The following is a 9,957-nucleotide window of genomic DNA, read 5'->3' on the forward strand; positions in this document are numbered from 1 at the left end:
CTGGAAAGGAATTATTTAAAATTGAACTATAAGAAATATGAACGTTTAAATAAAACTAACAAGCAAGCAAATACGTTTATTCACTAATCATAACATCAAGTCAAATCTTAGAGAACGAGTACAAAATCCAGCAAAAGAAAAAATATTCCACGTCTGCAGACTTGTAGAGTGTTTATTTGTTTTTGAATTTCGCGCAAACCTACACGAGGGCTATCTGCGCTAGTTTCCTCTAATTTTTCAGCGTAAGACTAGAGGGAAAGCATTTAGTCATTACCATCCACCACCAACTCTTGGGCTACTTTTTTACCAGCAAATAGTAGGATTGACCGTCACATTATAGCGCCTCCACGGCTGAAAGGGCGAGCATGTTTGGTGTGATGGGGATTTGAAGCCGCGACACTCAGATTACGAGTTGAGCACCTTAACTACCTTGCCATGCCGGGCCTATTTTACAGTTATGAATAAAAAGTATCAAAAATATATGAATTTTCCCAGGAATAAACAAGATTTTATCACCTGGTTGAAAGATGGATTAACCTAGCACATTCTGGCTGGACATTTTTTTTTTACATTGTCCCTGTTAGAAAAACCCTGAATTTATTATCAGTCTAGAAGATGGACCAATTCAATCCAATTTGGATACATTTCTTTCTTACATTTCCTCGCACCATCACGAGAGTAATTTGCTTGATCATCAGACAAGAAGATAAACCAACTCCACCCAAGATGGACACTTTCCTACACTTTTACTAAAATCATTAACTTTGAATGCGAGACTGAAAAATTGACAAACTCAGCCTAAAGGGACACACTAATTAAATTCCCTCAAGTCATTGTCGGGATCGGAAGTCACTCAGACTTTCCCTCTAGGATTTGATTTAGTTGCTTTTAATCACAAAGTTACATAATGGGTTATCTGTATTCTGCCCACAGAGGGTATCGAAACGGTATTTTTGGTGTCGTAAGCTTGCAGACTTCCCGCTGTACCATTGGGGAGGGTGCAGACATTTAAGTCTTCACGAGAACCTTATCTGTCAAATATTAGCTGATAGTTTGTATGATATAATTTGGTGAATGAAAACGCTGAATTATAATATTTAAATTAAGAGAGCACAACACAAGGAATATCAAAGTAACCACAAATATCTTGATGAGAATCTTCCATGCGACTGTTAAGTAAATAATTATTATACCGCGTATTTGAGGGAGAGATGTCTGACATATTCTTACTTTGTTATAAAAACAAAATGTGTATTTCTTCAAATTACCACACATATTTTGTGCCTTCTTCGAATGGTTTTAATGTTATTAATGATAAATTTTGCTATGAACCAACAAAACTATTAGAAACATTAATACTTTGCTGAGAATAATGTTTAAAATTATAATAAAAATCGACGTTCGTATTAAATTACTTCTTTCTAATATTATGGCCCGGCATGGCCTAGCGCGTAAGGCGTGCGACTCGTAATTCGCGGGTTCGCGCCCCCATCGCGCTAAACATGCTCGCCCTCCCAGCCGTGGGGGTGTATAATGTGACGGTCAATCCCACTATTCGTTGGTAAAAGAGTAGCCCAAGAGTTGGCGGTGGGTGGTGATGACTAGCTGCCTTCCCTCTAGTCTTACACTGCTAAATTAGGGACGGCTAGCACAGATAGCCCTCGAGTAGCTTTGTGCGAAATTCCAAAACAAACAAACAAACAAATTCTAATATTACAAGAAGGAGCGCTTGATGACAACATAACAGTGATAGATGAATTGGTGTTTATATTTAAAATAAAAGCCCTTCTTCCCTAGTAAGCCAGGTCATGGGTAAGTTTAAAGATTTAAATCGCTAAGATCTGGGCTTTGATTCTCTGTAATAGATACAACAGAAAGATCAATGTAATTTTGCTCTGAAACAAACAATTAAAATATGTACTTTGAAATTACATTATACGAGGTCCTTCACGGATGATATTTACTACTACAGAAATCGTCGCGATTTCTTTATATAAACTGATGGCCAAAATCTTAAAGCCAATGAACATAAAGAAAAAATATATAAATTTTGCATTGTTAAACTCAACCACTTATTTATATAGAGCTTCAAAAGATGAAAATAAGAAAAGGGAAAATAAAAATTAAAAACTTTTTTAGCATTTAATAGCGAAAATGTAAACATTATGAAATTAGCCGAAATACTAGCTGGTCAAAAGTTTAAGACCATACTGAAACAAAGCGTTAATCGGTAAACGCGTAACGAAATATAATCATTTATGTTCAAGCATTAGCGTTGCTAACATCTCCCACTGACATCCCCTGAGTTACATTGGGTAAAAACATGACAAAGGCTAAAAAGTTGACAGAATTTGAACATGGCAGAATTGTCGAACTGCAAAAGCAAGGTCTCTCTCAACGTGCCATCGCTGGTGAGATTGGGCGTAGTAAAACTGCTGTTGTAAATTTCTTAAAATACCCTGAAGGATACGGAACGAGAATTTAAAGTAGTCTGCCCAAGAAAATTTCTCCGGCGTTGAGCAGGAGGATTCGACGGGTTGTCCGGCAAGACACAAGCCGATCGTCGAACCAGATTAAGGCCCTTACGGACGCAGAATGCAGCACAAGAACAATAAAATGGCATCTACAAGAGAAAGGCTTTAAATACCATAAACAACTTTAAAGGCCACATCTCCTTCCACACCACGAAACAGCTCGGTTAAACTTTGCTGAGAAGCACCAAACATGGGACGTAGAAAAGTGGAAGAAGATTTTGTTTTCTGATGAGAAAAAATTTAACCTGGGTGGTCCAGATGGCTTCCAACGTTACTGGCACGATAAGGATATCCAACCGGAGACATTTTCCATACGACACAGAGAAGGAGGTTTCATCATGATCTGGGGTGTTTTCTCCTTCCATGGAACAATGGAGCTTCAGGTTACACAGGGTCGTCAAACAGCAGCTGGCTACATTGGCATGTTGGAGAGAGCATTCTTATTGACTGAAGACCCTCGCTTGTGTGAAAATGGTTGAATCCTTCAGCATGACAACGCTGCAATCCACAATGCCCGCAGGACAAATGGCGAATAACGTGATTCCTTTGGACCATCAGCATATTCACTCGGACTGAACCCCATTGAAAATGTTTGGGGGTGGATGGCAAGGGAAGTCCATAGAAATGGACGTCAATTCCAAACAGTGCATGATCTTCGTGAAGCCATCTTCACCACTTGGAATAACATTCCAACCAGCCTTCTGCAAATGCTTACATCGACCATGCCAAAGCGAATGCTTGCAATTATTCGCAATGACGCCCATGCAACTCACTACTGAGACCTCTTGCTGGGCATTTCCTACCCTGTTTAGGACTTCTGTTTGGTATGGTCTTAAACTTTTGACCAGTTAGTATTTAGGCTAATTTCATAGTGTTCACATTTTCCATATTAAATGCTAAAAAATGTTTTATTTTCTTTTTTTCATCTTTCGAAGCTCTACTCTAACAACGCAAAATGCATATCTTATCCTAATGTTCATTGGCCTTAAGATTTTGGCCAGCAGTGTATATATTTACACACACACACACGGTTATCATTTACACATAACAACATAATTCTGGGGTTTTAGTTTTTATTATACTTCTAACACAAGTGATGTGGTATTCGTTTTTTGTAAGTTTGTTTGTTTTGGAATTTCGCACAAAGCTACTCGAAGGCTATCTGTGCTAGCCGTCCCTAATTTAGCAGTGTAAGACTAGAGGGAAGGCAGCTAGTCATCACCACCCACCGCCAACTCTTGGGCTACTCTTTTACCAACGAAAAGTGGGATTGACTGTCACATTATACACCTCCACGGCTGGGAGGGCGAGCATGTTTAGCACGACGCGGGCGCGAACCCGCGACCCTCGGATTACGAGTCGCACGCCTTACGCGCTTGGCCATGCCAGGCCTTTTTGTAAGTTATTATTGTAGAAGTATGAGAGACATTGTGCACAATTAAAATGGTGATGGTAAAACCAATTGTAAAACAAAACTGATATCTACTGTTTTGAATTTGATGCTGTTAAAAATTGCTCCTAAAATATCCACGAAAAATAATTTAGATTTTTTTATTGTAGAACTTTCCCGTTACTCTTTCTGGATCTCCTGAGACTTTTGTTGAATATAATAGGTGTTGTGCGTAAACTAGATAAGCTTACAAATCTTAATATAAACTTAAACCTATTTATTTCATAGTCTGTAAAGAACAACATATGAAATATTACTCGAGTTAAAAGCCTCTTTTTTTTAACATTGTTTAGGAGTAGTTATTATAGTACTCTAGAGAGGTAACTGATGGCATCTTCCCATGGTATAAGGGAAGTAGAACAACTAATTAACCGGAAGCTCAACAGTTCTGCCTCCCCTATACCGTATTTATTTTGTTACAGTTTTCTTTTCATTCATATATTATTCCTTTTATCGTTTATTTTATCTATGCATTGCCCCAATAAAATAACCAGAATTCGCTATTTAACAGATACTTGGACTCTTATAGAATAGACATAATGCATTTCAAAACGAGAATTCGTCCTAAAGGTAGGAAGTGAAGGAGTATTCTTCAGAATAAAACGTTTGAAATCTAAAGGTCCCATTACACCCTGAAAAAACGAGACAGCTATGATTACACATACCATCTCTACTGATGTTTACTGTAAATATTAGAATGAAAAAAAACACATCAGTATTAACATATTTGATTTTCCAAGTTTTGTGTATCTTACTTATTAAAACCAACTTTCTGAATGCTGATAGTGGATTTTGTTCACCACAGCACCTTGTATCTATGCCAGTTAAGAGTTATATCAACCAGATTTTGATTACTTTGGCCAGCGAATGCCTAGGAGTACTACAGAAACCAATTCACTCTTACACTGACTAGAATGCACCAAACTGTGATGACCCTCAGTTATACAAGTTTTCTGTGCATAAGCCATTTTGGGTACACAAGATTATAGTAATTTTTCTTCCCATGTCTGTGGCAGCAAAATGAATGAAGTCATGGACCTTGACAAACACCAGACAATTACCTATGACAGTGATTTTTCCTCAGCACCTAGCTCTTTTTCAAAGTTACAAGATCTTCAAATATGATGCTTCGACTCAATAATGCAAGAGATCTTAAGAGCACAGGCAAATACACTCATCTAGAGACAATACAGTTACAATAATAGGTCCTGTAGTCACAGGGGCAAATTTTTTTTTTTTTTTTTACCTAATCTGTATCATTTTCCAATCCACTGATTTTTTTCCAAAAGTAAATAGGTAGGAAATGCAAAGTAAAAAAAGAATTTTGTCAGATGTGATTGTACAGATGACTGACATTCTACGAGTCTTGTACAACGAGCAACCCTGTATGCAAATATGCATACTGTAACAACCATTATGTAGATAACATTCAAAGTTAAAATAACTGTAAATTTAATACATCATTACTGAAAACAGAGAAAGATGTACAATATTAAGTTTAAACTAATCTCTCATAATTTCAAATTAAAATTAAGTTATAGCTAAATTTAAACATTTAAGTTATTCAAAGTTGAATGAAGTTGTTTACCAAGCTGAAAAACTAGTCATTGAAATTACTAATCTTCTAGAGTGAGAGAACACTGCATTATATATGGAAAATAGTAATACAAGTTTTTTTCAAGATACGTGACTGATGGTCACTCAACTTCTGTAAACTAACAAAAATGTGATTAGTTGTTTCTAATGATCCACAGTATATTCAAGTCTGTATGGGAATAATTTATTATACTTTTAAATTGAAAATAAGCTATTTTGAGGTTTGTTTGATTTTATACAAGTTACTTGATGGTTGGTGATGTATAGTTCATGTTTAAGCCTCATTAGTCCTCCATTTTTTTCATATAACACAAATTGTAAAGAATATCCATACAAAAAGGTATTTGGGTTATGTTTTTACTACAATGCCTAACAAATTTTATTTCAGCTCTTCAATAAGTACATTGAAACATTATGTAACAAAAAGACCTATTTTTCTCTTCATACTCTGCTTTTGTGACCTGCGAACATATAACGAAAACATGATGGGAAACTATATTTGGGGACTAATATGTGAAAGTAATTTACATTACAATCACAAATCTCAAAAAACTACTCACTTCTAAACATTTTTGTATAACTTTAGTATAAATACATGTAAATCTTGATTGATATGTTCTTTTATTCACACCTTATGTAAATGAAAATGTGCAAATTTGCTCATTTTTACATAGAAAATAGATTAATATCTAAATTTCGTTATCCAGGTTACAAAAGCAGAGTTTGAAGGGAATAATGGCCATTTTCTGTACTTCTACAACATAAGTAATTAAGAAATAACACATACTATCCAGGAACAAAATTTGTGTTACATTGTATAATTATTACAGTTCTGAGCATACCAATACAAATTTTAATGATTTGGTAAAACAATACAATGAAAAAAAATATATGTAACTTCACACAAACTTATTCATGATGTGTTCTCAAGATAGCATAATTAGTGTATTCTGAAAACAATGGGATTATTACACAGTTAGTAACCTAGGAATTAGCAAAACTTTCATAAAACACATTAAGAGATTCTGGGATACTTAATGACAATAACAGATAGCAAACTGACTAACAGTAAGAAATATTTAGTTAATTCTCTTTGTAATTTTAAATTAGCTATAATGATTTGACTTCAATTTTTGTTAGTGTGGATGCACTATCTGTGTATCATGAAGCATGCAAACTGGCAGTCAGACTGGATCACCATCACCACCACCAGTGTACCTCAAGGAAAAACTAATCCCTTCTTGTCACTATCCTTTGCAAACAGTGCCCTTCTAAAATATTGGAGTACTTAAGTATCTAGAGATAGCCTTTGATGAACAACTTTATCAGCCACATTAAGAAAATGAGAAACACAACCACTTAAATCAGCAGTGTTCTTATAGTAAAGCCACATTGAGCTATCAGCAGTGTCCACCAGGGAAATCGAACCTCTGATTTTAGTGTTGTAAATCCATATACTTACTGGAAAAGCATCAATGTACTAAAAGTTGCAGCAAGAAACAGCTGAAGAGCACCAACTGCTTATGTTTTACCAGTTTTATCCACTCTGTCCTATATTATGTACTACCAATGATCAGTATTAGTGTTACACTCACTACCAAGTCTCAGATGCCAGTATGGAATAAACATCTTGTACCACTAGGACCTAGGGAAATCAGCCCAAACAGAAAATTTAGAATGCAGGCTGAATGAAGGAAAAAAAATCTGTCAGTATCTTTTTATAGACCATTGTGGTCATTAGCTTATCATTATAATCACAAGTAGTTTCTAAATCACAGATAGTGAGAAAACTGGTTGGACATTTATCACTTCATGGATAAACAACATTCTTTAGAAGGTTGGTGGAGCAAAAGCACAAGCAACAAAAAGATGGACATGAAAGCCATAAAGCAAATTATCTTCTCTCTTGCTGAAAGTAACAAACCAAAAATAAGAGTATTAAATACAGACACATAATAATACATAAAATGAAAAACATTAGACCCTAGATAGCAGAAAGCAAATATTAGGTTGTCCAAAAATAAGTATCATTTTTGAACTGCAAAGTTTGGAAAAGTATAAACCAATGTTGTAAAACATGCTTTAACCAAAGTAAGCACCATTTGCTTCAACACACTTTTGCCAACATGTAACAATGCTCTTTGTGCCCCTGCTGTAGAAATCAAAGTTTCTTTGGTCAATTAACTCCATAAAAGCTTCTTCTGCAGCTGCCTGGTTTTAAAAGCTTTTATTGTTCAAAAAGTTGTCAGAGTGCTTGAAAAAAATGAAAATCTGGAGGGGAAAGGTCTGGGAAATAAGGTGGATGAGGCAGAACCTTGATTCCAAACTCATTCAAATTTTGGAGCATCATCCTTGACAGGTCTCATAACACCGATTTTGTTGATCTTCTATCCACTCATGCAGAACCCACTTATCCAACTTTTGCATCTTTCCAATCGCACACAGGTGGTTAGAAATGCTTGTGCCTAGCTTTTCTGCAAGCTTACATACTGTTATGCAAGGGTCTGTCTCAACTGCTTCCATTAATGTTTTTTCATCTAAGGATGGCTTCCTTCCACGACCTTTGTGGTCTTCAAGACTTTCATCTCCATATTGTAACCTTTGGAACTAATGCTAAACTCTACGTTCAGTAACAAATCCATGGCCAAATGTCTGGTTGATGTTCCTTGTAGTTTTGGTTGCTTTTCTTCCAAGTTTGAAGTTGTAGAGGAAAATCAGATGAAAGTCCTTCTTGTCCATGCTCTTTTACAGTTGCAAAACTTAGTCCAAGTGTAAGCAACAAACATTGAATTAAACCAACCAACCAATGATAAGTTACTCAATATTCAGCTACTAAATGTCATCGTGAGAATTCTGACATTTATTTCTGGACAACTTAATAAAATGCATGGTAAAGCAATGACGTGAATGTATATTCCAGGTAATTCAAAGTTAAAATTAAATGATAAAACAATCAAGTTCACCACAAAAGCTCTTATATCACAGTACAACATTACTGGCAGAAAATTGACCTCTTTCACACTATTAAAAGCCTGTAACAATTATTCTTTTACTTTTAAATTACTGTTTAACCATCAGGGTTTCATTGTTTTGCAATACTGGAGAACTAGTAATTCCTACATTTTCTTTGTACATTTGTGAATCAGTGGTAAATCCACGTGTTTATATTGCTAAAATACTTCTTTGTATTTTAGTTTTCATACTTCATTCACTTAACCTTTATAACTTTCTATATGAATATCATGTTTATATCCTTTCTGCTGCTTTCTCCCAAAGACCAACTATAGCAAAATCAAGAAATTTTGAAAAAAATCTTAAATAAAACAAAGTATATCCTTTTCTTTTCTTCATTGAATGAAGTATATACTACCATATCTCAATTTCATTATCTTCAGAATCCCAATTTTTACCTTTTTACATTTATTTTAATTTTATAATTTTATTGCCTGGCTTGTATGATATTTAGTTTTATTCAATGTTTCAAGAGTAATACTTCATGGTAGGTGTCTAACCAAGCACTTATGTACTCACATGTGCAGCTTTGGACTTGTGCATTTGTAGTTACCTAACCTCAAATGTCTGTTCAGTAAGTTTATATTGAAAGAAAAATAACTTTCAAATATGCAGTGTTAAAAAAAAATTAAAACAATGAAACAGAACATCCAAAAGCAACTATAAGTTAATTATTGGTTCAAGCTATTTCATGTAAAGAAAATACTATTCAATGTCTCAAGCACCAATGTGATTACCAATAAGTACTGAACCATATTCTCTACTATCTAACAGTCAATTTTAAAAGGGCCATTAAGGCACAAAGTTAAAAATAAGTTCTTCCTGTTGGTCATAAAATAGTATGTCAAATAGAAGCACTGGGGTTGGTAAAAACCTTGGCAGTATTGATGGGTGGGACATCTGTCATAGGTTGAGTAAATTTAGCTCTCACACAAAAAAGAAGTTATTCCATTGAATTGGTACTTTTGACCTTGGTATTATTTATGCATTGTTCTAGTATAAGTCAGACAGTATAGTTACTATAATATTAAAATTAAAGCAAGGAGATTTCAGAAAACATGTATTATGTGCCACACAGAAATGAAGATTTAACTTTTTTAATTGATAAGTTAAAACTTGGATGATAAAACATTTTAATTATTTATGCCATACATACATTTATAATTAAGTTGTGCCATGTGTAAAACAATCCAGGCCTGTATCTAGAGGATTAAAATACTTTTGACTTTAATGTCAGTCTCATACAGTAAAATATTCATAAAAAGTATAAATTAGGCTTCACAAACAAGTCCTGTAAAGGTCTTTGTTGCTCATAGTTGTGGTAAACAACCTCTAAGTTCTAAAGTACATTATTTATCAGCAGGA

Source organism: Tachypleus tridentatus, chromosome 8 (genome assembly GCF_004210375.1).
Source record: "Tachypleus tridentatus isolate NWPU-2018 chromosome 8, ASM421037v1, whole genome shotgun sequence".
Taxonomy (NCBI): Eukaryota; Metazoa; Arthropoda; class Merostomata; order Xiphosura; family Limulidae; genus Tachypleus; species Tachypleus tridentatus.